Source organism: Miniopterus schreibersii (genome assembly GCF_964146895.1).
Source record: "Miniopterus schreibersii genome assembly, chromosome: 5".
Lineage (NCBI taxonomy): Eukaryota > Metazoa > Chordata > Mammalia > Chiroptera > Miniopteridae > Miniopterus > Miniopterus schreibersii.
In genome coordinates, this window is record NC_138106.1 from 82,857,096 (window position 1) to 82,883,518 (window position 26,423).

A 26,423-nucleotide genomic window follows, 5' to 3' on the forward strand; every position below is an offset into this window, starting at 1 on the left:
CTATAGACTGTTATTTCTTCCGCCACCTGTTTGGCCCTTCAGTTTAGTGTGTTTCAAACTTAACATTGAACCAACAGAACTCCAGATGCTTCCTTGCTGCCTAACCCCTCTCGCATTCTTCCCTGCTCCAATAAATGACTTCCTCACAATTCCAGCACCAACATAACTAAGTTACCCTTGATTCCTCTCTTTTTCTCACCCCCACATCTAATCAAGCAGGCAGCCCTGTTGACTCCACATCCAAACATATCCACTCCTCTTTAGCTTCAGCACGGCCACCTGGTCCAGCCACCATCCCCCTCTCCCCAAATTGCTGAAATTCCAAGCTTCCTCTTTTCCACTCCTGTCCCTCCACAACCCATTTTCCTTACAGCACCCAGAGAATCTTTTAGACGTAAATTGAATCATGAGACTCCTCTGTGTAGTGGCTTACCAGTGGCTCTCTCTGCACCTAGAAAGCTTGTATCTTAGTATCCTTGCTTCCAAACTCTATGTTCTCGTTTCCATGATCTGGCCTCTCAGGCTTCATTTCCCATGACTCTCACCCTCACCCACCACGTTCTAGCCATGAGGTCTTCCTTCGCTCCTGCCACAGGCCAAGCTCATTTCAGCATCAGGCCTTTGCACAAAGCTTTTGCCCCCGTCTTGGCGAGGCTGACTCTTGCTAGTCAGCCTTTAGTTCCAATGTCTCCATCTCAGGCTACCCTCCCGGCATGATGGATTCTTCACAGCACCTCTCCGGCATGGTTCACCTTAATGTATTTTTTAACATCAGTTTCCATCTATCTTCCAGCACATTAGTGTAGGTGCTTTGTCTTTGTTCACTGTTGTCTTCTCAATACCCAGAACAGTACTTGGCCCACAGTAAGTGCTCAATAAGTATTTGTCAACTGACTGAATGAAACAATCACCAATGTGATGAGAATTATGAAGAAAAGTGCCGGGTGCTAAGGGAGCAAGCAGTGAGTAGACGAATGTAGTTTCAGGGGTGTGTGTTGGGAACCATTTCCTTGAGAAGGTGGCATGGCAATTAAGCCAAGATCAAAGGAGAAAGCCAGGAAAGCAGGGGAGTGGAGAGGAAAGTAAAACACAGAGAGGTATGCAGAAAACCCCAGGTCAGGAAGTGCCTGGCTCCTCGGGGATCTGAGAGAGGTCCTCATGGGAGGAAACTGGCAGGTTAGGCCTGGACCAGACCCTGTGGAGGTGAGCAGGCCCTGGGAAGGGTCCTTGGGTCAAGTCATTCGTTTCCATCCTGCCTTACCCGGAGCTCCTACATTCCCCCACAGGGTCTTGGAATCCTGAGGTCACCTCTGCTTCCTCTCTGCTGGAACTCCCTGCCCCCTGGGAGTCATTGTCTAGTTGATTACCCCTCTCAAATCTCTCTCTCATCTGCTGTGTGATCCCCCTTCCCACCACCCACGTGGTAGAGAGGAGCATCTTTGCCTCATGCAGACACTTAGGCCTTCGTTTTAGACCCTCTGACAGCCTTCTGTCTGACATTATCTCCCACCCTCCCTTGATCCTCTTTACACACACACACACACCCCAATCCCACCAGGCTGGGACCCACACTAAATCTTCCTGGGAAGTGGTCTTCATTGCCACACTTCTCCATCTGTAGACTTAAGTGGCTTGTTAGTTCCAACAGCATCCTCTCCAAACCCATCAGCAGGCTCCACACCTCCCATCTAACCCGATTTCCCAGCACCTCTTCTGAAGGGTGCTACTTCATAAGGCAGTGAACACATTCCCTCCAACATTTTTGCACTTGCCCCAGAATGACCTCCTTTCTCCTCTCAGCAGCTTAAGATCTCCTCCATAAAGCACCTGCCCATCACTCGGTGCATGGCCAAGCTTAAGAGCCAGAGTCTGGAAGCAGAGTGTATAGTCCCACCCTTCGCCCACAGTGGGGTCATGGGCAAGTCGCTTAGCCTCTCTGTGCTTTGTTTTTCTCATTTGCAAAATGGGAACAATCACAGTATCCAGGTCACAGGGTTCTTGTGAGGAGTATATGAGTCAATGTATGTCAGGTACTTGGACAGTGCCTGGGTCACTGAAGGCACCAAGTGTTTACTACTGTTGTTATTATGACTCCATCTTTTCTGTTTTAAACTCATAAAACTAACAGGATCGTCCATATCACAAATTTAATGCTTACTTTTATTCCAAATTAGATTTCCCTTTGTTTCCTGAGACACCCCCCACCCCAAACCCCAGTTAGATTCTCATTTCCTTGAAGACAGAGAAATAGCAGATTGTGCTACGTGCTAGTGGCCTGGGGAATGCTGGAGCGAATCAGACATTCCTGACCCTGGGCTTGCTCCTGGGCTGGTGGAAGGGGACCAGCCTGTAATCATCATTCAGTTCCATGGGATACAGAATTGTGATGACAAGATAGGCACGGGGGCTACGGGAGCACCAAGGACAGGCTTCCTGGAAGCAAGGCTGCCCGGGCTGTGGTTTGGAAGAACAGTGAGAGTCAGGTCTATACAGTAGGGGGTAGGGAAGACTGTAAGCAATTCATTCCCCCCATGCGAGCTGGGTGGCATTCAATGGGAGCACTAGCACGATATCCAAAAGACACTGGAAAGGATTCTAAAACTCTCCTGAAGTTTTAAAAACAGGCCCAAAGCAAGATGCACTGCCTGACCCACAGCAAATGATCCTGAAGTCCCTCCATGCCCGTCTCCACAGCAGCCTCGCAGAAATCTCTCCTGGCTCCTGTCCCATCCTCTCCACTAACTCTGCCCCCAAGCGCCTCCAGGGTTGGCTCTTTTCCTCTACCTCCCCCTTCTGCTCAGCTCTTCACTAAGGAGGCACATTTCGCTTTTCTAGGCACATTTCGCTTTTCAATTCATCTTTTATTCTCAGCAGCAACACAGCCAGGCTCCAAGGCCTCCTTAGGAAGGAAGGGAGGGGGAGGGGGCAAACATTTACTTCTGTCTACTGCTTCTTTAACCCCAACTCAAGCCCTCCCTAGTGCAGGCTTTGCAGGTCGCCTTCCAAACTCACAACCCACCCAGCATACCCCCCCCAGCCTTCTCTCTTACTGGGTTGAGTGGGATACTCTTCTGACATCCCTGAAGGGTGGAGATGGGGTGGAGGCTGCTGAGGCTGCCCGTGAGAACTGGGTCCTTCAAAGTTTCTTCTAAAACAATGACTTTTGAACTTTCTTGGAGATTCACTGTAAGCAACACATTTTTATTGCAGCCAAGTATACACATGTGCACACACACAAGGGAAACAAAAGCTTAATAAAGCATTATTTAACTTTCACTCTCTATTTTTTATTCCATGTATGTCATTTTAAATGGTAGTTATCAGTCCTGGCCGGGTGGCTCAGTTGGTTGGAGCATCTTCCTGTAAACCAAAAGGTAGTGGGTTTGGTTCTGGGTCAGGGCACATACCTAGGTTTCAGGTTCGATCTTCGGTTGGGGTGTGTACAGCAGGTAACGAGTTGATGTTTCTCTCTCTCTCAAAAAAAAATAAACCAATAGACTTATCCTTGCTAGAGGATTAAAAAATGTTTTAAATTGGTAATAATCATCATATTTTAGGGATATATACCAAAGTATTTATAGAGGAAATGCTCTGAGGTCTGGAACTTGCATCAAAATACTGAAGACAGAGGTCTGGGGTGCAGATGAAACAAGACTCACGATGAGTTGCTAACTGCTGAAACTGGGTGATGGGCACATGGTGTGGTTCGTCATGCTATTCTAAGACTATATATATTTGATATCTTCCATACAAAAAATTTTAAACAAAACAAAAATATTGGTCATGCCCCACTAAACTGATTTCACAATCCACTCATAGGCCAAGAACTACAGCTTGTAAAATACCTTCTAGAAAGTCTAGGAGTTAGGAAATTTGAAACTGGATGGCAGGGAAACACATCAGTATCTACACTTAATCTAATACACGCCCCCCACCCCCAAACAAGGTCTGTTTCTTTTTCCAAGGTTGGGAGATGGGATCCTGGCTGAGTTTTGTTTCCCCTCAGGGTACAGTGCAGTTGCTTATCAGTTGTACCTCTCTGCCAAAAATGAACCTACACAGTAGTTATCTCCATCGACCAAAATCCAAGTCAGTTTCTCAGGAGCTGAGATCTCCTAGACATTAGAGGATTTGTGGCATCCTGAGACCCACAGCAATCCTAAGGCCCACAGCCACCCAGTCATATTGGAAGCAAATTAGGGGACACTGTGACCAAAGCCCTGCAGAGACTCCAAGAGGACTGAGGATGGGGCACAAAACCTGCTCATTCATCTTCCACGGCCAGCCAGCTGGTTGCCACTTCTGGCCCCCAGCGTGTATCACGGTGCCTCCCTGGTGGCCGGAGGACCTCTGTGCTAACTCCACCCCCTTCTTCCTTTCCAGTTACAGCAGCTTATCAAAGGAGAGCTCAGGCAGCCTTTTGTCCATGAAGGCTGTTTGTTACGCTTAGTCACGGGTGCTCTCAACCAGCTTTGGCTCTGCATTCGTCATGCTGTGCCCGGTGGACGCTGCAGCCCCCCCTTGTTGAAAGCACACGGGGTCTCCGCCCTTTAGTTAGCAGCTATGAACTCTACTAGAAACCCCACTTTAGTGAAAACTCTTTCCATAGCAGAAGCAATTCTGCCATAAAAGCAGAGGCTTCTAGGTTTGAGTCCACAGTGCTGACCTTGTTGACCCACACTTCTCATGCCCGAAGCCCATCATCTTCAAAACTCAGGGTCCACTTCTCCTGTCCTGCCCACAACTTCTCCAGTTTCTGATGGCAAAGAAGCCTCACCGGTGGCTTCCAATCCTTACCACTCACCCCCACAGCTTCCAACTTCCAGTGGTGCCAGACACTATCAATACCAGTAGGGATAAAAACTAACATGGCAGAGCAGGAAAAATGCACCAAAAAGATGTTGAAACAGCCAAGACAGTCCTGGATGGTGTCTGTTTCAAGTAATCAAAACAGGAGGTGACTGTCACACCCAATCTAGACATAACAGTGAGCTTTACCCGAAACACTGACGGTTGCGCTCATCAGTTGGTCCTTCGGGAACGCTTCTTCAGGTGTGTAGTTGATGTTAAGGTGCCAGCCACTTGGGGTACGGTCTCCACGTGGGGGCTGCAGCCCTTATGCAATCAGCCAAGCTCCTGGCTGAGGAAGGGTGGGTGGTGACTGGTGCCTGTGAGGTGGAGGGTGTGATTCCATGTCCTCCCTAAACCAGATGGCTGTCTAGCTTGATCTGAGCCTGACTCTGCCACCCCAGCTCTCTTAGATGGCACTGACTGGAGTGACAGAGCTGCCTCGGGAGAGCCCTGACCGTGTACCTGCAGAGCCTGTTGACCTGTTAGATTCCCTGAGTGGGGACCTGCGACACCAGCATCATCGTTCCTGGAGGCCATCCACAAAAAAAGTTCAAGCCCAACCCTCCAAATCCTAACCAGGTACACAGAAAAAGAGGCCCCTAAATATCCCACTGAATTTTCCTGAGTTTACTTAAACAAGATTGCAGAAGGTACTCTTGGCTTATAAATACAGAGACTGCCTCCTGGAAGAAATTACAAACCATCCCCAGTCCCCAGAAGTAGACTATGAAGAGCTTGCTTTCATCTTTCATAACAGCTTGCAGACAAAGATTAGAGATTCCAGGCGTAACTTCCACCACACTGGGCATACGGCAATCCTCCGTGGGGGCCCAGAGCGAGCCCTGTATTTTATTCACTGCAACCCCCGCAGGAGCCTACCCCCTAACCTGGCCTTGAGCCCCACCACCAGCTCCGCTGCAGACAGTGGGAGACCCTCCTGGAGCATCGGTTCCTCCCGCTGAGAGAGGTGCTGACAGCTCGCGGCGACTCAGGATTAAGACTCTGCACCCTGGTCCCCTTTCCCCACAAAACCCCACACCTCCCAGCAAGCTGCTTCCACAAACTATGACATGGCTGCTACGGTCGCTCTTAGAATGGACACCAGTCCAGTGTTGCTGGGTCAGGTGCTGGGCTCCAGGGCCTCTGGCCCCGGAGGCAGGGGAGGAGTCTGGTTTAGGAAGAGGTCACAGCACAGCCCCTGGGCTTCAGGCAACTGCTGCCCGCATCTCCCTCTGCACACAGCACACCTGCCCAGTGGCCTGCCAGATGAGCCCGCGCAGTGGCACGAGCACCCTCTGTGGGCACAGGGACCCTGCATTATGTACACTACTTACTACCCACCCCTAGGCTCTACCCCGACTTCTTTTCTTTTCTGGAATGAATTCACATTTCAGAAACTGTGTCCAGGAAGATTCAAACTAAAAGGCCTGCATCCCGCCTGTAAAGCTGATGAGGGAGTGGAGCTGTCAGTCCACAGCCCCCAGAGCCCAGTGCTCAGGGGACTGTCGGGGCACCAAGCCTTGGAGCAGACCTTTTCCTGGACGTAGGCTCCGCAGTGTCAGAAAGGGCCCATGGCTTCCTAGGATTGAGGGGCTGCTCCGGAAAGAGGCTGCTGTGCTCAGTCCACACCATCTCCTTTGCACAGTGTCAGTCGCCAGGTGCCCCTGGTGAAGGCCCCTCCAAACCCACTTTGGGGGATACTGAACTCAGCAGCCTGCTACCACCTCAAGGCCAAGGCCCAGGACACCGTCTCCCCTTGTTGCTGGGTTGGCGACATAGAGTGGCTAAAACCAAAGGAGTGAGGCTCAGAAAGGCAGGGGGATGCAACTAATGTTTCTTCTTTTCCTCTGCAGCTCAGCTCAGAGCTCGGGGCCTGGAGGGCAGGGCCACCTTCCAACTTTTGAGGCCCTCGGAACTTTTATCTTTATGGGCCTCTTTCTCCATAAAAATATTAAAACTTGTATTTTACTGTTGTATTTGTATAAAGGACAAATACATTAAAATTCTATATTAAGAATTTTTTCAACCTAAGAGATATTATTTTTCTTCTGGTTTTAAAAAAATTAAAACATTTTTAAAGACCTTTAAAAATATTGTGGGCCCCAGATACTGTGCCTATGGGGCCTAATATGTGTCGATCCTGTTAAGAGGTGCCCACTAAGTACCTGTAGATGGGTGGGTACATTCAGGTCGAGAACATGATATTCAGGAGACAGGTTTGCAGAAAATCCCTCGCTGAGCTCCTGCCACCTGTCCACACTGCGTGCTCAGCTCGCAGCGTCATTACTGAATCTCCATCCATTTGAAGGGAGGGAGGGTGCTGTGAAGGGAAGTGTCGGTTCTCACATGAGTCACCACAATACTGTAGTAATAGAGGGTTACAGTTTCCAATTTTAAAGGGAAATTTACTGAAGCACATGGGCAGAAATATCATATCAAGAATAAAATTTGTCGTTTTTATTATGCAGATGTCCTAGCATTAGTCATAAGAAAGGCCATTTCAAAAGATGTTTACAAAGCTACCTTTGAATCTTGGGCTTCACTACCATAATATTTTTCAGCTGTTGACTGAGTATCCAGTTTTATGATCCATGGAGTCACAAATAGAAAGACATAAGATTGGCAGTGGCTCCTACAATAATATTTCACACTTGTCATTTTCAGAATTTATCACCAAGATACTACTTATTATAATCTTGTTTGTCACTATAGTTCTGAGTCACCCTTCCCGACCTTGTGCTACAGGTCTGCAGGTGGTCAGAGTCTAAGATGCAGCCCTGAAATGTCCTGTTCTCTTCAAAAAGAGCTTTAGTTCCCTTTAACCTCACACGAGATGCCAGGCAGTGCATCTGGTGGTGTGTGTCCTCCGACGAGGATGGCGGGTTACAGAACTAGAGCGTGAGAACTGCTCTTAATATTGTTAAAACTAAGTGAACTGAATTATTGTTGGGGAGGAAAAAATAATTTTTCCTCTACCCTTTTAGGTTCTTGGCTGAGACCCCCTTGTAATAAACAGATTAACAGGATAAAAACAAATTTAATTATGTATGTATGTAAACCTCACAGAGATACCAGACTCAAAGGCAGCCAGGCAATTAAAGCCTATAAACCATCCGAAGCCAAAAACTGGGAGAAGAGCCTGGGGTTTCCAAGCGGAGGAAAGCAGTTCATAGGAAGTGAGAAGGGAAACTGTTTGGTAAACGAGCACTTGCCCTGCGGAGCAGGTAAGTCCCTCAGATGGAGAGGTTATCACTGGTAATAGCTGTCTTCCTGCTACGTCGGGGGGAGGCAGGCAGCCTTCCCTCCGTCAGCTGGGTCTCCGTTGCCTTCAGCTCTCAATAATCCACATGCCCAAGTGGCACATGTTGGGGTTGCTTACTCCGAGCCCCTCCTTATTTTAGCAAAGACAGGCGACCGCAGTGGGCCCAAGCCAGCCCACCGCCTGTTTCTGTGTATCCCAGGAGACAAGGACGGTTTTTAACATTTTTAAATGACTGAAAAAAAGACAAAAGAAGATATTTAGTGCCGTGAAAACTGTGTGACATTCAAAGTCCAGTGTCCATAAATAAAGTTCAAGCGGATGGCGCCGCCGAGTCATCAGGACCGGCTGCGGCCGCCGCCGGCTGAGGGCGCGGCTGAGTGTTTCGGAGTCTGCACGTCCCACGGGGCCGCAAGCTTTACCGTCCGTCTCTTCACAGAAAATGTGTGTTGACCGCTGTCTTCGTGTTGTCAGGAAAAATACAATTCTTTCACAAAGTCAAGGGAAAGGAATGCTGGGGGCCCCCACTCAGGAGGATGAGGTACAGCGGGAGGATGTGCTGGGGCGAAAGCAAAGGCCTGGCCCCGGCGGCGCGGCTCCGTCTCCCCGCAGGAGCCCAGCCTCCGGGCCTCAGCCCCACACGCGGCCCCTCCGGCCCAGGAGGGCCAGGGCCTTCTGTGTGTCCCGTTCCCCGTCTGCACGTCCCCCACCTCGGCTCCCGGCACCAGGGCCAGGGCGCACGCAGCTCCACGCGCAGGCCTGCGCGGCTGCTGCGGACACGGAGGCCGCGTGCCGGGGGCCTCCGCGAGTGGGAAAGGGGAAGCTTCCTCTCAGACCAACCCGTCTTCTTCCTGCTTCTTCCCGGCCTTGTGCTGGTGCTTCCCCTTGTCCAGCCCTTTTCCTGGATCTTGCGCGTTTCCTGCCCTTGTCCCAGCGGATCCTTTCCACAGATTTTCCCAGGCTAGTCTCCGCCCCTCTACGGCCGCCACCTTGCTCCTACTGCGCATGCCTCAAAGTGCTGCGTGGCCCCCTGGCTTCTGCTGCGCATGCGCCTAGTAGGAGGCCCTCCCCGTGCCGTGGAGGCTACAGGTGCCCCCCGCAAAGGAATTACCCGCTTCTCTCCCCACCCCCTCCTGTGACCTGCCTGTGGTTCCCCTGGGAGACTGGAAAGGGGGCCTTTCCTGCTGGCTCTGGGGTTAGCATACCTTGCGCAGAGGATGGGGCTGTCCCCTGGGGTCTCTGAAGCTGTCATTTCCCGACTTATTAAGCTTAGCCAGCGTTCGCCCTTCGCTCCTGGTGGTACCTAACTAACTGCCCACGCTAACGTTAGAGCATGAGAATTTCTACAGGAATCAGAGCCACAAAGTTTCTCCTGGTGCTCACATTACAGGAACTCTTCCCCCTGAAAAGCATTGCTGGTTAACCTCTGCTGACCTCTCACTATGCGCTGCACCCTGTGTTAGGTGTTTTTATCTGACATTATCTGACTTAATCCTCACAACAGTCCTCAAGGAGACTGACTGAGTTGCCTAAAGTCACTGTTAGCAAATGCTCTAACTGGGATTCAAACTCAAGACCATCTAATGCCAACGTTCACACCCATCAGCTGTGCTGTCATTCATGCTCACTCCCCAGGCTTGTCTTGGTGTTCTGGTTGCCATGAGTACTACTCTGTAGCGAGGATTTGCATAAAACTTACTAACTACTGTGCAAATTAAGGCTTCCTTTTATTTATCCTAATTTGCACCTTTTCTAACTTTACAGAAGCTCTGGGTCTGATAAACTTGCTCTTGGTGAGTCTGTTCATCTAACCACAGCCTCTCCTCTTATATGTATTGGGTTCCATCGGCCTCTAAGTCTTTCTTGGGGAGAAGGTTGTCCCTCATTGCTGCATATCAGTCTCCTCTACTCTTCTGCAAGCTTTCTATGGTTTGGTTTTATTTCTTGCTTTTTTTTTTTTGTAAAAAAATTTTATTGAAACACAAACACACGAACAGGTCCATTTCTTTATATGTAGTCTGTGGCTGTTTGTTTGTTTTTAAATTTATCTTTATTCTTGAAACTATTACAGATGTCCCCTTTTTTCCCCATTAACCCCTTTAAGCCCCCACCCACTCCCTGCCCCAGGCTTTCACCACACTATTGTCTGTGTCCTTGGGTTATGCATATATGCATATAAATTTTTTGATTAATCTCTCCCCTCCCACCCACTCACCCACCCCCATCTTCCCTCTGAGATTTGTCAGTCTGTTCCCTGCTTCTATGTCACTGAATCTATTTTGTTCATCAGTTTATCATCTTCTTTAGATTCCACATATAAGTGAGATCATGTGATATTTATCTTTCTCTGACTGGCATATTTCACTTAGCATAATATTCTCCAGGGCCATCCATACAGTCCCAAAGGGTATGCGATCCCTCTTCTTTACAGCTGCATAGTATTCCATGGTGTAAATGTCCCACAGCTTTTTTATCCTCTCAGCTACTGATGGGCACTTGGGCTGTTTCCAGATCTTAGCTATTGTAAATTGTGCTGCTATGGACACAGAGGTGCATATATTCTTTCTGGTTAGTGTTTCGGGATTCTTAGGATATGTTCTTAGAAGTGGGATCACTGGGTCAAAAGGCAGTTCCATTTTAATTTTTTGAGGAACCTCCATACTGTTTTCCATAGTGGCTGCACCAGTCTACATTCCCACCAGCAGTGCACTAGGGTTCCCCTTTCTCCACACTCTTGCCAGCACATGTCGTTTGTTGATTTGTTGATGGAGCCATTCTGACAGGTGTAAAGTGATACCTCATTGTGGTTTTAATTTGCATCTCTCTGATGGTTAGTGACTTTGAGCATTTTTTATATGCCTCTTGGACATCTGTATGTCCTCTTTGGAGAAGTGTCTATTCAGGTCCTTTACCCATTTTTTTAATTGGATTGTTTGTCTTCCTCTTCTTGAGTGCTATGAGTTCTTTGTACACTTTGGAAATTAGCCCCTTATCAGATTCATCCTTGGCAAATATGTTTTCCCAGACCGTGGGGTTCCTTTGTATTTTGAGGCTGTTTTCTTTCGCTGTGCAGAAGCTTTTTAGTTTGATGTAGTCCCATTTGTTTATTTTTTCCTTTGTTTCTCTTGCTCTAGGAGATATATCAGTGAAAATTCCACTACATGAGATGTCTGTGACTTTACTGCCTATGTTTTCTTCCAGGATTTTTATGGTTTCATGACTTACGTTTAAGTCTTTTATCCATTTTGAATTGATTCTTGAGTATGGAGTAAGTTGGTGGTCTAGTTTCATTTTTTTGCATGTACTTGTCCCATTTTCTCAACACCATTTATGAAAGAGACTGTCTTTACTCCATTGTGTGCTCTTGCTTCCTTTGTCAAATGTTAATTGACCATAATGGCTTGTTCAATTTCTGGGGTCTCTGTTTTGTTCCATTGATCTATATGTCTGTTGTTGTACCAATACCAGGCTGTTTTGATTACAGTGGTTTTGTAGTATAGTTTGATATCTGGTAAAGTGATCCCTCCAACTCTGTTCTTCTTTCTCAAGATGGCTGTGGCTATTTAGGGTGTTTTTTGGTTCCATATAAATTTTTGGAATATTTGTTCTAGCTCTGTGAAATATGTTGTTGGTATTTTAATAGGAATTGCATTGAATCCATAGATTGCTTTAGGTAGTATGGACATTTTAATGATATTAATTCTTCCTATCCATGAACATGGTATATTCTTCCACTTGTTTATATCTTTCTCCATACCTTTTTTCAGTGTCCTGTAGTTTTCCAAGTACAGGTTTTTTACATCCTTGGTTAAGTTTATTCCAATGTATCTTATTTTTCTAGTTGCTGTGGTAAATGGTATTGTTCTTTTAGTTCCTCTTTCTGAGAGTTCATTGTTGGTGTATAAAAATGCTGTCGATTTTCAGATGTTAATTTTGTACCAGCTATCTTACGGAATTCATTTATCAAATCTAGTACTACTTTGGTTGAGTCTTTAGGGTTTTCTATGTACAATATCATGTGATCTGCCAGTAATGACAGTTTTTCTTCCTCCTTTCCAGTTTGGGTACCTTTTTTGTTTTCTTCTTGTCTGATCACTGTGGCTAGGACTTCCAGTACTATGTTGAATAAGAGTGGTGAAAGAGGAAAACCCTGTCTTGTTCCTGTTTTAAGGAAAATGGTTTTAGTTTTTGCCCATTGCGTATGATGTTGGCTATAGGTTTGTTGTATATGGTCTTTATTATGTTGAGGTATGATCTCTCTATTCCCACTTTGCTGAGAGTTTTTATCAGAAATTGGTGCTGGATTTTGTCGAATGCTTTTTCTGCATCTATGGATATGATCATATGATTTTTGTCCTTCATTTTGTTTATGTGATGTATCACATTTATTGATTTGTGAATATTGTGCCATCCTTGCATCCCTGGAATAAATCCCACTTGGCCGTGGTGTACGATCTTTTTAATGTATTGCTGGATCTGGTTTGCTAATCTTTTGTTGAGGATTTTAGCATCTGTGTTCATCAGGGATACTGGTCTGTAATTTTCTTTCTTTGTAGTGTCTTTATCTGGTTTTGGGATTAGTGTGATGCTGGCTTCACAAAAGGAGCTTGGGAGGCTTCCTTCCTCTTGAATTTTCTGGAATAGTTTGAGGAGAACAGGTGTTACTTCTTCTTTGAATGTTTGGTAAAACTCACCTGTAAATCCATCTGGTCCCAGACTTTTGTTTGCTGGGAGTTTTTTTGATTAATGCTTCATTTTCATTAGTTGTTTTCAGCCTATTCAGATTTTCTGATTCTTCCTGATTCAGCTTTGTAAGATTGTACATTTCTAGGAATTTGTTCATTTCACTCAAGTTGTCCAATTTGTTGGCTCATAGTATTTTCTTATGATCCTTTGTATTTCTGCTGGGACAGTTGTTATATCACCTCTTGCATTTTTTATTTTATTTATTTGGGTCCTCTCTGTTTCTTGGTAAGTCTGGCTAAAGGTGCATCAATCTTCTTTATCTTTTCAAAGAACCAGCCCTTGGTTTCATTGATCTTTTGTTTTTTTGTTTGTTTTTGTTTTTTTAGTCTCTATGTCATTTATTTCCCCTCTGATCTTTACTATTTCTTTTCTCCTACTTACTTTGGGTTTTTCTTGTTGTTCACCTTCTAAGTCTTTAAGTTGTAGGGTTAGATAATTTATTAGAAGTTTTTCTTGTTTTTTGAGGTAGGCCTGTAGTGCTATGAATTTCCCTCTCCGGACTGTTTTCATTGTGTCCCATAGATTTGTGGTTCTTGTCTGTTCATTTTCATTTTTTTCCAAGAAGTTTTTTATTTCTTCCTTGATCTCTTTGGTAACCCATTCATTGTTTAATAACATGTTATTTAGCCTCCATGTGTTTGAATATTTTGAGTGTTTTTACTGTTGCTGATTCCTAATTTCATGTCATTTTGATCCGAGAAGATGCTTGATGTGATTTCAATCTTCCTGAACTAGTAGAGACTTGCTTTGTGTCCTAATATGTGGTCTATCTTTGAGAATGTCCCATGTGCACTTAAGAAGAATGTATATTCTGTGTCTTTGTGATGGAATGTTCTGTAAATGTCAGTTAATTCCATCTGATCGAGTGTGTCATTTAGGATTGCTGTGCCCTTGTTAATTTTTTGTCTAGAAGATCTATCCAGTGATGTCAGTGGGGTGTTAAAGTCTTTTTCTATGATTGTACTGCTGTCAATCTCTCCCTTAAAGTCCTCCAGAAGTTTTTTTATATATTTGGGTGCTCCTATATTGGGTGCATATATACTTATCAGCATCATATCCTCTTGTTGGATTCATCCCTTTAGTATTATTAGTGACTTTTCTTGTCTTTGTTATGGTCTTCGTTTTGAAGTCTATTTTGTCAGATATGAGTATTGCTACCCCTACTTTTTTTTTTTCTATTCCATTTGCATGGAAAATGTTTTTCCATCCCTTCACTTTTATCCTGTTTGAGTCCTTTGTTCTGAGGTGGGTCTCTTGTAGACAGCATATATATGGGTCATGTTTTCTTATCCATTCAGCTACTCTATGTCTTTTGATGGGAGCATTTAAGCCGTTTACATTTAAGATTATTATTGATAGGTACTTCCTTATTGCCATTCTTTCTTTATGTCTGTGTTCTGCTCTTTCTCTACATTTCTTCTTCTTTTTACACCAGCCCCTTTAGCATTTCTTGTAGTGCTGGTTTGGTAGTAATGAACTTCTTTAGCCTTTTTTGTCTGCAAAGCTCTTTATTTCACCTTCCATTTTGAATGATAGCCTTTTTAGATAGAGTATTCTTGGGTTCAGTCCCTTATTTTTCATTACTTTTAATACTTCATACCACTCTCTTCTGGCCTGAAGTGTTTCTAGTGAGAAATCAGCTGTCAGTCTAATGGGTGGTCCCTTGTAGGTAACTTTCTGTCTCTCTCTTGCTGCTATTAAGATTCTTTCTTTATCTTTAATGTTTGTCATTTTAATTATGATGTGTCTAGGTGTGGGTCTTTTGGGGTTCATTGATTGGAACTCTCTGTGTTTCCTGAATTTGAGTGACTTTCTCTTTCACTAGGTTAGGGAAGTTTTCTGTCATTATTTCTTCCAACACATTCTCTAATCCTTTCTTGGATTCTTCTCCTTCTGGTATACCTATAATGTGGATGTTGTTACGTTTCATGTTGTCCCAAAGCTCCCTAAAACTGTCTTCCTGCTAGTTTTTTTTTTTCTAATTGCTGCTCTGATTGGCTGTTTTTATCTACCCTGTCTTCTAATTCACTGACTCTGCCATCAGCTTCTTCTAATTTACTGTTGATTCCTTCCAGTGTATTCTTTATTTCAGCTATGACATTCTTCATTTCCAATTAATTCTTATGCAGGCTTTTGAAGTTCTCACTAAGTTGCTTGATTATCCTTATAACCATTATTTTGAACTCTGTATCTGATAAATTGCTTGCCTCTATTTTATCTAGTTCTTTTTCTGGCAATTTCTCCTTTTCTTTCATTTAGGTGTTGTTTCTTTGTCTCCCCATTTTATTGTGCTGGTTCTCTGGGGGTACCAGGTCAAGGCTGCAGGGCATGAGCAGGGCCTTGTTTCCAGTAGTCCCAGAGCCCTGGTCCATCAGCCAGGTCCTGATGGCAGGCCTATGTGTTTGGTAGGTGTTGGGTCACAATGGCAGGGCCAGGTGCACCACATCAAGGTTGCAGGCCAGGTAGGTGGGTAGGCTGGTAGCTCTGCATCAAGGAATCAGAAGTAACATTTTAGCATGTAATATTTTCTTCTTATTTATCCACAGCAGGCTTTGAGATAACCTCTGAGTTCCACTCCAACAGTGTTCTCACCTTCTCTTACCTGTTTTATTTCTTTAAATGCAATCACCCAAACAACATATGATATTTTGAGGTTCAAAAAACAGTCAGGATATTGTTTATTTTCATTTTTAATGTCTTCTTCAATGATTCTTTGCATTTCATTGTTGTTTTGTTTCATCTTCTTGGGGCCGTCGAAGCAAAATAGGGCAACGTTTTCAGTTTAGAGTCACTTTTCAATCACATTCCAGGATCCTAACTTTATTTGCCAAGAGCTAAGGATCCTATTACATTGCTCACATTAGTTTTCTCAGAATAGTTAAAATATCATTTTCCTGCATAGTTCAAATTTTTTAGATCTCATTCTAAAGGGAAAGGTGCAGCACATGTTGTGTGTGTGTACCCTGAGGAGGTTGCCCAGTGAGGCGGAAGGCCTACATGCCTTTACAGGAACTGGAGCTTCCAAACATCTCCCCAAGAATTCCAGAAACAATCTAATCTCTGAGTTGGAAGTCAGCCGACTGTTCCCTGACTCATGACTCCAGATACATCTTTTAATACTCGGGCCTTCACTTCACAGGAATGGGAGTATACATCACCTGCACAGTGTGGATAAAGCAGATCAGTTTTAAAGCTTCCCATTTATTTCAAAGAAACAATATTTTGAAAGAGATATATTTTATCCTGTCCTCTTAAATGTATTTTTCAAAACATTTCTGCCAGGTTTCAAGGTAAATTTTCACATAAGCATTTTTTCAAATGCCTCAGCATAATTGCCAGTTGCTAGTAGGGGGCTGGCCCTGACACAGCTCCTGAAAGGGCATTTCTAGGTCTCTGTGATGATCAGTTCCACAAGCTGTGTGATGAGATGATGTCATTCATCATGCTAGACTGAAAGACTGCAGTTCCTGCCTAGCAACTCATTTCCAGAATGAAAGATGCTTTCTGGGCATTCAAGCAACTTTTTCAAAGATTTTTATTATTTCTCTGTGATATTCATGCTTATTCTGTCTCTTCAGCTAGTTCTTTATGTACTAACTTCTTTCCGTTCCTTTCTGGAAAGCCTAATGAAAATTTTATTTACCCTCACTATTCAACCCATTTCCAATCCTATATTTTTCATTTCATTTTGTTTTGTCTTTTTAGAAAACCAAGGTCAGAATACATAAAATCGAAGGCAAGGAAGTGCTTTGGTAATAAGCATCCCCACGTGTGGCTAGTATATGCAGTCGAAACCTGGACTTGATGAGGACCACCTCACACATTTCTCAAGCTCAGAATTGCACAAAAGAGAATGCCTTACCCAGCTTTTTTAGAACTGATATAGCTTTATCAATAAAATGTCGTATATTAACAACCAATTTATTCAAACTGGGTGTAGATATTGTGTCACAGAACCAGCCAACAACTTCAGAGGAAGCTACAGAATCATGTATTGACAGTCAAAGACTAGCAACAATGGATGAGGGTGACAGCAAGGCCAGATTCAGCCCAAAACACCCAGAACTGACTGAGAGCCCACACTGAAAAAAGGCTTGCTGTTCCCAGGCTCAAATGGGTCCTGTAGAAGACAGCCGACCATTGAACTAGAGCCTGGTGAAAACAGGAGTAACCAGCCATGTCTGCACTTGAATCAAGGTAGAGAAGCCATACGCCTGGCCAAGCTGGAAAAGATGAGTCCATGCTTTTAGTCATGTCAAAAGGAATTGGGTAATGTGTGTCCCTAATCTTGTAATTACCTATACTGAATACAACTCTCTGTAACTGGATAAATAATAGCATGTGGCCTTGAGCTTTCTGTGCATGCAGAATGTGCAGTGAGATGTCTAAGAGGCAAGAAAGAAAGGTTATGAATCCCAGGGTTATATCTTTTAGAGAAGATCTTTCTGTCCCTTTTAAGAATCACAGAATGTGGAGGATTAAAGATGGCAGCGGACTGAGTGGAAGCTACACTGACACTCTCCCTGGACCAAGCTGGAATTACAATTAAAATATAGAAAAAAACATCCTGAATAATCAACTGCAACTGAAGACGAGCTGGAGAGCACCCTCATAACCAAGGAGGAAAAGTGGAGACTGCATACAGATGGGTAGGAAGTGTGGAGGCACAAGAGGGCTGGCTGGGCTCCCACAGGCAGCAGCTGAAGGTCCGGAGGCATATCTCAACTGTGGGGGGTTCCCACTGAGGACTCTGGGGCCTAAACCTCAGGCTGGGCTTCCCAGCCCAGAGCACCAGAACTGAGAAAAGTGCTCACATAACATCTGGCTGTGAAAAGCAACCAGATTTCTGTCTGCCAGGGAGAGACAGCTGGAAATGCAGGCACCCTCTTAAAGAGCCAAAGCACAAAGTTTACTGTGCAGCCACTCACCTTGGCTCCAGTAGAGGCAGGGCAAAGTGGACTGGAGCTGTGTGGGAAGGATCTGGGGTTGTGGGCTCTGGAGATAGAGCTCAGAGGGCACCCCTCTGGATTCCTGTGTTGAGTCATTCCTCAGCACTGCAAAGGCAGAAATTTACCTTCCAAGCAGCTTGTGCCTCAGGGTGAAGCAATTGCCCCACCCTGTTGGAAAACCTCTCACCCCACCCCGTGGAGTTTCAACAGCCTGAGGCTCATTAAGAGAATCAGATTAATCAGCCTGCAGGCAGAGGTAGACTTCAGAGTGCTTTGAATCTGCCTCATCTGCTTCTGGACCTGGGCCTTGGAAAAGCAGACTTTGGTGTGCATCTTGGTCCTGTCCAAATGCACTCAGCCCCAAAAGAGGGGACCTCAAGATGTGGGTTGTTGATAGCTCCAAACAGGGTACTCAAGGCAAATTACAAACAGTGTGTGACATTGGCCTGCACCAGAGACCATCCAAAAAGACCAAGAGTCCTAGCAGGCCTACCTAATACATAGAAACAAACCCAAATAGGCAGCCAAAGTGGGGAGACAAAAAAAAAAAAGAAAAAGAAAAAAAGCCCCAAATGAAAGAACAAGAGAATTCTCCAGAAAACGAGCTAAATGAAATTGAGATAAGCAATCTATAAGATATAGAGGTCAGAACACTGATTGCTAGGATGCTCAACAGCATGAAAAAAGATATGGAAACTGTGAAGTAAATTAAGAATGACATAGCAGAAATAAAGACTACATTGGACGGAATAAACAGCAGATTAGAGGAAGCTGAGGATCGGATCAGTGAATTAGAAGACAGGGTAGAAAAAAATCACTCAATCAGAGAACCAAAAAGAAAAAAACCCAACAATTTAAAAACAGAAGGACAGTCTAAGAGAGATGTGGGACAACATGGAACATAACAATATTTGCATCATAGCAGTGCCAGTGGAGTTTGAAAGTAAGCAAGGGTTAGAGAACCTGTTTGAAGAAATAATGGCAGAAAACTTCCCTAAGCTGGTCAAGGAAAAAGTGGCACAAATTCAAAAGGCATAGAGAGCTTCAAACAAGAAGAATCCAAAAAGCACAACACCCAGATACATCATAATTAAAATGTCAAAAATTCAAGACAAAGAGAGAATCTTAAAGGTAGCAAGAGAAAAGCAATCTGTTACCTACAAAGGAGCTCCCATAAGGCTGTCAGCTGACTTGTCATCAGAAACTCTACAGGCCAGAAGGGAATAGCATGAAGTATTCAAGGAAACTCAAAACAAGGATCTGAAAACAAGACTACTCTATCCAGCAAGGCTATCATTCAAAATAGATGATAAAATAAAGAGCTTTCCAGACAGAAAACGGCTAAAGGAATTTATGACCGCCAAACCAGCATTGCAGGAAATGTTTAAGGGACTGCTGTAATTAGCCCTTGAAATAGAAGCATTGCAAGAAATGTTAAAGGGACTGCTGTAATAATAAGAAGAAATAGAGAAACATAGGCATAAAGAATTAAAATGGCAATAAATAAGGACCTATCAATAATAACCTTAAGGACTTTAAGGGGGAGATCAACAGCAATACAGTCATAGTCATGGACTTTAACACCCCACTAACTTCACTGGATAGATCTTCCAGACAAAAAGTCAACACAGAAACAGTGACTAAATGACACACTAGATCAGATGGATTTAATTGATATTTACAGAAGATTTCACCCCAAAGCTGCAGAATATACATTCCTCTCAAGTGCACATGGGTCATTCTCAAAGATAGACCAATGTTAGGACACAAAACAAGTCTCTACAAGTTCAAGAAGATTGAAATCATATCAAGCATCTCAAATCAAAATGGCATGAAATTAGAAATGAACGACAGTAAAAACACTCAAAAACATTCAAACACATGGAGGCTAAATAACATGTTATTAAACAATGAATGGGTTACCAAAGAGATCAAGAAAGAAATAAAAGCTTCCTGGAAACAAATGAAATTGAACACACAACAACCAGAAATCCATGGGACACAGTGAAAGCAGTCCTAAGGGGGAAGTTCATAGCACTACAGGCCTACCTCAACAAACAGGAAAAAATTTTAGTAGACTACCTAACCCTACAACTTAAAGAATTAGAGAGCTCCCCTGTGAGGATTTTTTTCTACCCTGTCTCCTAATGCACTGATCTGAACCACGGCGTTTGTTTGCTGGGAGTTTTTTTTTGTTACTGCTTCAGTTTCATCAGTTGTTATTAGCCTATTCAGGTTTTCTGATTCAGTTTTACATGATCTCACTCACATGCGGAATCTAATAAACAAAATTGACTGAGGAACAAAATAGATCCAGAGACACAGAAGCATGGAACAGACTTATGAATCTCAGTGGGAAGGTGGAGGTGGGGAGAGATTATACGCATATATGTGTATAACTTATATAGCATATATGCATAACCCAAGGACACAGACAATAGAGTGGTGAAGGCCTCAGGGGGCAGATGTGGGGTGGAGGGAATCAATGGGGGAAAAGCAGAATATCTGTAATATTTTCAACAATAAAAATAAATTTTAAAAAAATCACAGAATGTTAGCTATCACCCAGAGAGGCCCCTCTGGATTAGGGTACTTCGAATATAACCAGAGATAGTTGTACATTAGGAGAGCAGTTTGCAGATAGTCTTAAAACATAGAATTTATGCAATCAGTGTTGGTATCTCCCAATTTTATTAAAATGCAGTATGCATTTGAACTCTTAATCTGTTTTAGTTTTATTTTTTTAAATATATCTTTATTGATTTCAGAGAAAGGAAGAAAGAGAGTTAAAACATCAATGGTGAGAGAGTAGTCATTGATAGGCTGCTTCCTACACGCCCCCGACTGAGGATTGAGCCCAGAACCCAGGCATGTGAAAAATATTTTAAAACTACCATCATAAAGCAGCAGAGAACAACCAAACTCTGGCAGAAATGGAAGAGAATAATGAAGGATGAGATTCGCATTGATATAGTTTTGCCACTGAAAGCAAAAACCCCAGTTTGAACTTGGCAGAGTGGCTAAAATTCAAGTGGAAAACAGCTATTTTGTTGGCTTGAAATGTCAAAGAATTAAGCCTCAAACTGTAAAAAAACCAAAAAACACACACACACCTGAAAATTAAAGGAGGAAATCCCAGAAAAGAGGGACATACAGAAGGGGAGCCCTAAATCTGTGGAGAAGCTCACCTCAAATTCCTGACTGATTTCTAAACTCTGCATATGTGGGAGAGACTTCAAGGAGCCCAGGGGAAAGCAAGAGCTAGAAGACCATAAAGTTAAGCAGACATTTCATTTGCTGCAGAGTATAGGGAGACTGAATTTAAAATTTTGAGTTCTGCAAAATTAGAAGGACTTGGTAAATACCTCAAACTGAAACAGACCTGTGCTCACAGGCATTAATCCAAGTCTACAGAAATTCAAGGTAATCAGTGAAAAAAGCAATACTCCTCGGAGGAAGATAACACAATCCAGAGTCTCTATAACATATCAATCATAATACACACTATACAGTTTTTTAAATGACTAGATAGGATATATCAGTCTGAATCTGATCAGGGGACAGAAAGCATACAGTAGTTTGAACATAAAGTGTGTAATATAAAGAATTAAGTTATTATAGAAGAGTAACTATAAAGTTGTAAAGAAACCTCTAAAGGGGGGGTTCCAAAGAGAACTACTCTGAGGCTGAGGGAATATTCAAGAAAGAACAAACTTGGAAGGGGGTTCCCTTCCTAAAACTGGGGTTCATATCTCCTTGGAGAAGGTATGGTCGTAGTACAGTGGATGTCAGAGAAGCCCACTGGGTTCCTCAATCCAGGCCTGGTCTATATCACAAGGCAGCAGGAAGCAGTCTTCCAGTGCACAGGTGAGTCAAGACTGGCAGGTGGGTACAAAGAGAAAGTCAGGGTGTTAGGAGCCTGCTTGCTGGCAAAGCGATGCAGCCTGGGTATGCAGCGTCCATGTTTGGAAGATCTTAGAAAATAACTCTTGGGGTGCAGGCAAGTCAAGGCAGAGATGGAGCACCCCTTCCTGCCAGCACAAGGCCTGAAGGATAGTGGTATCTACCTCAGGAAGAAAGCAGGAAACAGTGCTTTGGGATATAAGCAAATTGAGGCTAGGGGCAGCTGTACGAAAGGAATTGAGGCACCTTTCCCAGGATAAGACCTGAAGTGTGCCATTGTCCACATCAGGAAGGCTGCAGAGTGAAAGTCATCAGGCCTGAGATAGGGCACGAAAGGACTGTGTGCTCTAGGCACACACCTGGGGCAGTGTAGCACTGGGTGTTCCCACCCACATGCATACTGATGGACACTGGGACAGGAGAGATCGAAAACAATTAAGCATATGAGAGTAAGGAAGAAAAGTGCCCTCCCTTCTGCAATGTTTGTCCAGCCTCTTCACTAATAAAACTTAACACCATGCTCACTGTGTAGAAGAAATGCTTACACAGTCAGTTCACTTTTACAGAGCAGGTACTAAAAGGTAAATTTGGATTTAAGGGACAATAAATTGATAACAGGCATACTTGCAAAGAAACAAGAAAATGTTATATGAAGCTAAAAGGAAAAGCCTTCAGTAGAAATCAACCCCGGTATTAAATACTGGAATTAGCAGATGAGGACTCTGCAATAGCTATTATAAATATGTTCAAGGGCTTAAAAGAAAAGACATCATAATAATTGAACAGATGAGAAATGCCAGCAAAGAAAGGGACACCATAATAAAATAAAATAAAAAAAAGCAATGGAAATTCTATTTCTGGAAATAAAATATAAGAAATTAAAGTAAATTACTTAACAGCATATTAAAAAGAAGAAAGGGTCAATAAACTTGAAGACAGATCAATAGACATTATCAAATCTAAAGAACAGAGAGAAAAAAAATTTTAAAAATAGAGACTCAGTGGCCTATGGAACAATATCAATGGGTCTAACATATGGTAATTGGAGTCTCAGGAGAGAAGATAGAAAATGGGGCAGAAAAATATATTTAAAGAAACAATGGTGAAAAACATCAACTTTGAGATCCAAGAGTCTCAGCAAACTCCAAGCAGATAGATACAAGGAAAACCACATCTAGCAAAATTACCATCAAACTGCTGAAAACTAAAGATAGAAAATCTTGAAATCAGCTAGAGAAAAAAAAAAATGACATACAGGGGAAAATATAGCACAAGTGACAGATCACTTCTCTTCAGAGGGGAAAAAATGGAGGCCAGGAGACAATGAAATGACATTTTAAAGTGCTGCAAGAAAATAAAAACTGTCAACCCAGACATTTTTAGATAAATAAAAGCTGAGAGAATTTGTCACGAATAGATTTGTACTACAAAAAATATTAAACGAAATCCTCTGGCTGAAGTGAAGCAGCACCAAATGGAACTGTGAATTGAGGGGAAGGAATTAAGAGCACTGGAAACAGTAAATATTAGAATAAATATAAACAGCTGTTTTCTTCTCTTAAGTTATTTTAAAGATGACTGTTTAAAGCAAAAATGTATAACATTGTATTTTGAGGTTTGTTATCTACAAAAATGTAAAATATATGCCAATGATAGCACAAAGGATGGGGTGGCATATATGAAATTATACCGTTGCAAATTCTTCTGCTTTGAATGAAATGGGACAGTATTAAGTCTAAATAGACTGTCATAAATTAAGATATAGATTATATTCTTTAGACCAACCAATAAAAAATTAGAGATATATCTAAAAAATGGAGGAATCTAAATGGAATACCCAAATATATTTGATAGCTCTTATGAAGCCAGGAAAAGAGGTGCACATAGAAAATAAATAGTAAGATGTAGACCAAATCCAATTGTATCAAAAATTACATTAGATGTAGATGGGTTATACAACCCAATTAAAAGGCATAGAACTATTTAGCTGGATTTCTTATTTAGAAAAGCAAGAACTAACCATATGTTCTCTACAAAAGATAGGTTAACATAATTTATGTCCGAATAGACATTTCCTAATTATACATAATGAAATTGGAAGCATTACTGGTTTTAACTAAATATGTTTTACATATCTGGAGTTCTAAACTGTTAGCTTCCTCGAAGGGTCACAACCCACTGAACAGATGGAATTTGAGGATTTCATGAGACAAGCTTGTTTCTGCTGCTGCCAGTGGATTACTTGCTCACACAACTTCCTGCTCCCTCTATATCTGTATGCATTAAAATGTTATATTTAAACTTCAGACATGACCTAATATATTAAACCACTTTTAAGCACATAAGATCATGGTTTTAAATTTTACTAGTCTTTAATAAAGATAGAAATGATCAGTTAAATATGCAGGTCACTGGCCACAGAATCAAACGTTCCTCAGTGGTTCTTCCTGCTATAGAGGCAACATGCAGTGGTTAGAGGCCCCTCGCACTTTCAGGGGAACAGGGGGCCAGTCCACTGTCTCTTCTAATGGGCAGCGAGACCTGAGAAAAGCTACCTGACTTCTGTCTTTCTCACTTAATCCCTCCTATGTTTAGCAGGAGGTCTGGAAGGCAGGCTGCATAGGTTCTAGTCACCCCACCTCCTTCTAACTAGGTAACTTGGTCACATTGCTTACCTTCCCTACGCCTTAGCCTCTCCATCTGTAAAATGAGTGTAATCATAGCCCCACCCTTACAGTTTATGAGGATGGGTAGAGTGCATGTTTGTGGAGCGCTTAGAGCAGGGCCTGGCACACAGAAAGCATTGTGCAACTGTCGGCTAAATAAAATAAATACCTTCTTTATAGGGTTCTCATAATGATTAATTAAAATAATTTCAGTAAATCACTTACCACCCTGGTGGGTGGCTCAGTTGGTTGGAGTGTCGTCCTGTACACCAGGAGGTGGCAGGTTCCATTCCCGTCAGCGCACAGGCCTAGGTTGTGGGTTTGATCCCTGGTGGGGGTGTGTAGGGGAGGCAACCCATCAATGTTTCTCTCTCTTTCTCTCTCCCTCTCTAAAAATCAGTAAAAACATACCCTGGGGTGAGGATTCAAAAGGAAAAATAAATTAATAATCACTTACCACAACGTCTGACCAGTAGCAAGTCCTCAGCAGTAGCTGCCATTTGTTAGGGGAGGTGCTGTGGGTGACGGTGCTAAGTGTCAGCAGCTGTCCTCCTAGCTCACCTCCTGTCGGGCCCTGGGAGAAGTCTGTTTGCTCGCTAATAATGGGAGTTGACAACCTTTATGCATTTTTCTTTTTATAGACTATAATAATCGAGTATAAAAGTGGTGGTAAGGGAAACATTTTTTATAGAGATCCCTTAAGTCGTTGAAACAACAAGCGTGTGGGAAGGAGTTGGGAAAGACATAATGCCAAGAGACGCAAAGTTGTGACTTTGAAGACTGCTCAAAGCCGATGGAAATGTTAGTGAGGAAGTAAAGCTTTAGGAACTGCTACCTCTGGACAGGGCACGACTACGGGAGGAAAGCAAGCTTGCAAGGACCTTGGTCCATAGCCTGGCAGCCACAGCATCCCCTGAGAGCTTGTGAGAAACGCAGCCTCGCGGGCCCTGCCAGAATCAGACTTAACTAGATCCCCAGGTGATTCTCATGCAAATTAAAATTTGAGAAGCATAGTTGTAGAATACTTTCACTTTCCCTGCAGTTTATTTTGAATATACCATACTAATAATATTGAGATTTTGGTAATATTATGCCTTTTTAGGGTGCCACATTTTTCTCTGAAAATGCAATTTTAAAATTTGGCTGTATGCATGATTTTATTGTATCCTGGGGACCAATTTTCCTAATTAAAAGCCACTTGCAGTTTTATAAAGTTGCCAAGCGGGTTTTACCGTATACGTCGCCAGCATTGCTCAGTTTCATTGCACGAGGGCTGCATGTTTTTGAAAACACGTCTGAGTGGCCGGCGCTCAGGCCACCCTCGCGGGCCGGAGACGAGGACAGCGCGGGGCGAACGCGCCGGGTTCCCAGGAAGCCGCGAGTCAGCAGCTTCTGAAATAGCCCGCGCCTCGGCCACGTATTTTCTTTGCACGGATCTGAGGAGCTGAGCCGCGTCTCCCGGAACAGCCCAGAGAGGGAGCCTCTGGTCGGGGTCGTCCGGGCTCAGACCGAGTCGGGGCGCCCCTGCTGGGGGTCGCGCGGGGACGGGGCGCAGCGCGCGCCCCGACACTCCGGCGCGCTGGGGTGGCCTCCCCGCGCTCCCGGAGCTCGCCGCCTCTCCCCTTTGTCTTTGTTCCCGAGACCCGGGGCGCGCGGGGCGGGGCTGGGCGCCGCAGGGGAAACGCCCGGCCGCGCGGGTCGGGGGGCGGGGCCGGGGGCGTGGGGCGTGCGGGGAGTCGGCCTCGGTGCTTCTCGGGGGCGGTTATACCGGGGTCTTTCCCGTGACCCCCTGGCCCCGGTGAGGGCGACCGAGGGGCCTGCGGCGGCTCCGCGTGGGGCGGGGCGGGGCGCTGCTCCCCGCGTGACCTTCCTCCTGCGGGGAACCGCAGCCCGCGGCTCCCGATCAGGCGGTAGGCTGCCAACCCTGGCGGCACTAAGGAATCACGGGGACTTGGAAGAGTTACTGAGGCCCAAGTTTCATCCCAGGCACCCCACTGAATTGTCCTTAGGTACGGCCTGGGCACTGAGAAGTTTTAAAGTGCCCTGGGG

General features: G+C 44.0%; 1 long non-coding RNA gene across 1 annotated transcript in view; it reads right to left on the reverse strand.

The window, feature by feature from the left end:
• Nucleotides 1-26,017, reverse strand: part of LOC308557640 — a 45,827-nt gene extending 19,810 nt beyond the window's left edge. The window contains exon 1 of the long non-coding RNA XR_013998867.1: nucleotides 25,607-26,017. This is a non-coding gene — a long non-coding RNA (uncharacterized lncRNA). The remainder of the gene's footprint in view (nucleotides 1-25,606) is intronic.
• Nucleotides 26,018-26,423: the final 406 nt, after the last annotated feature.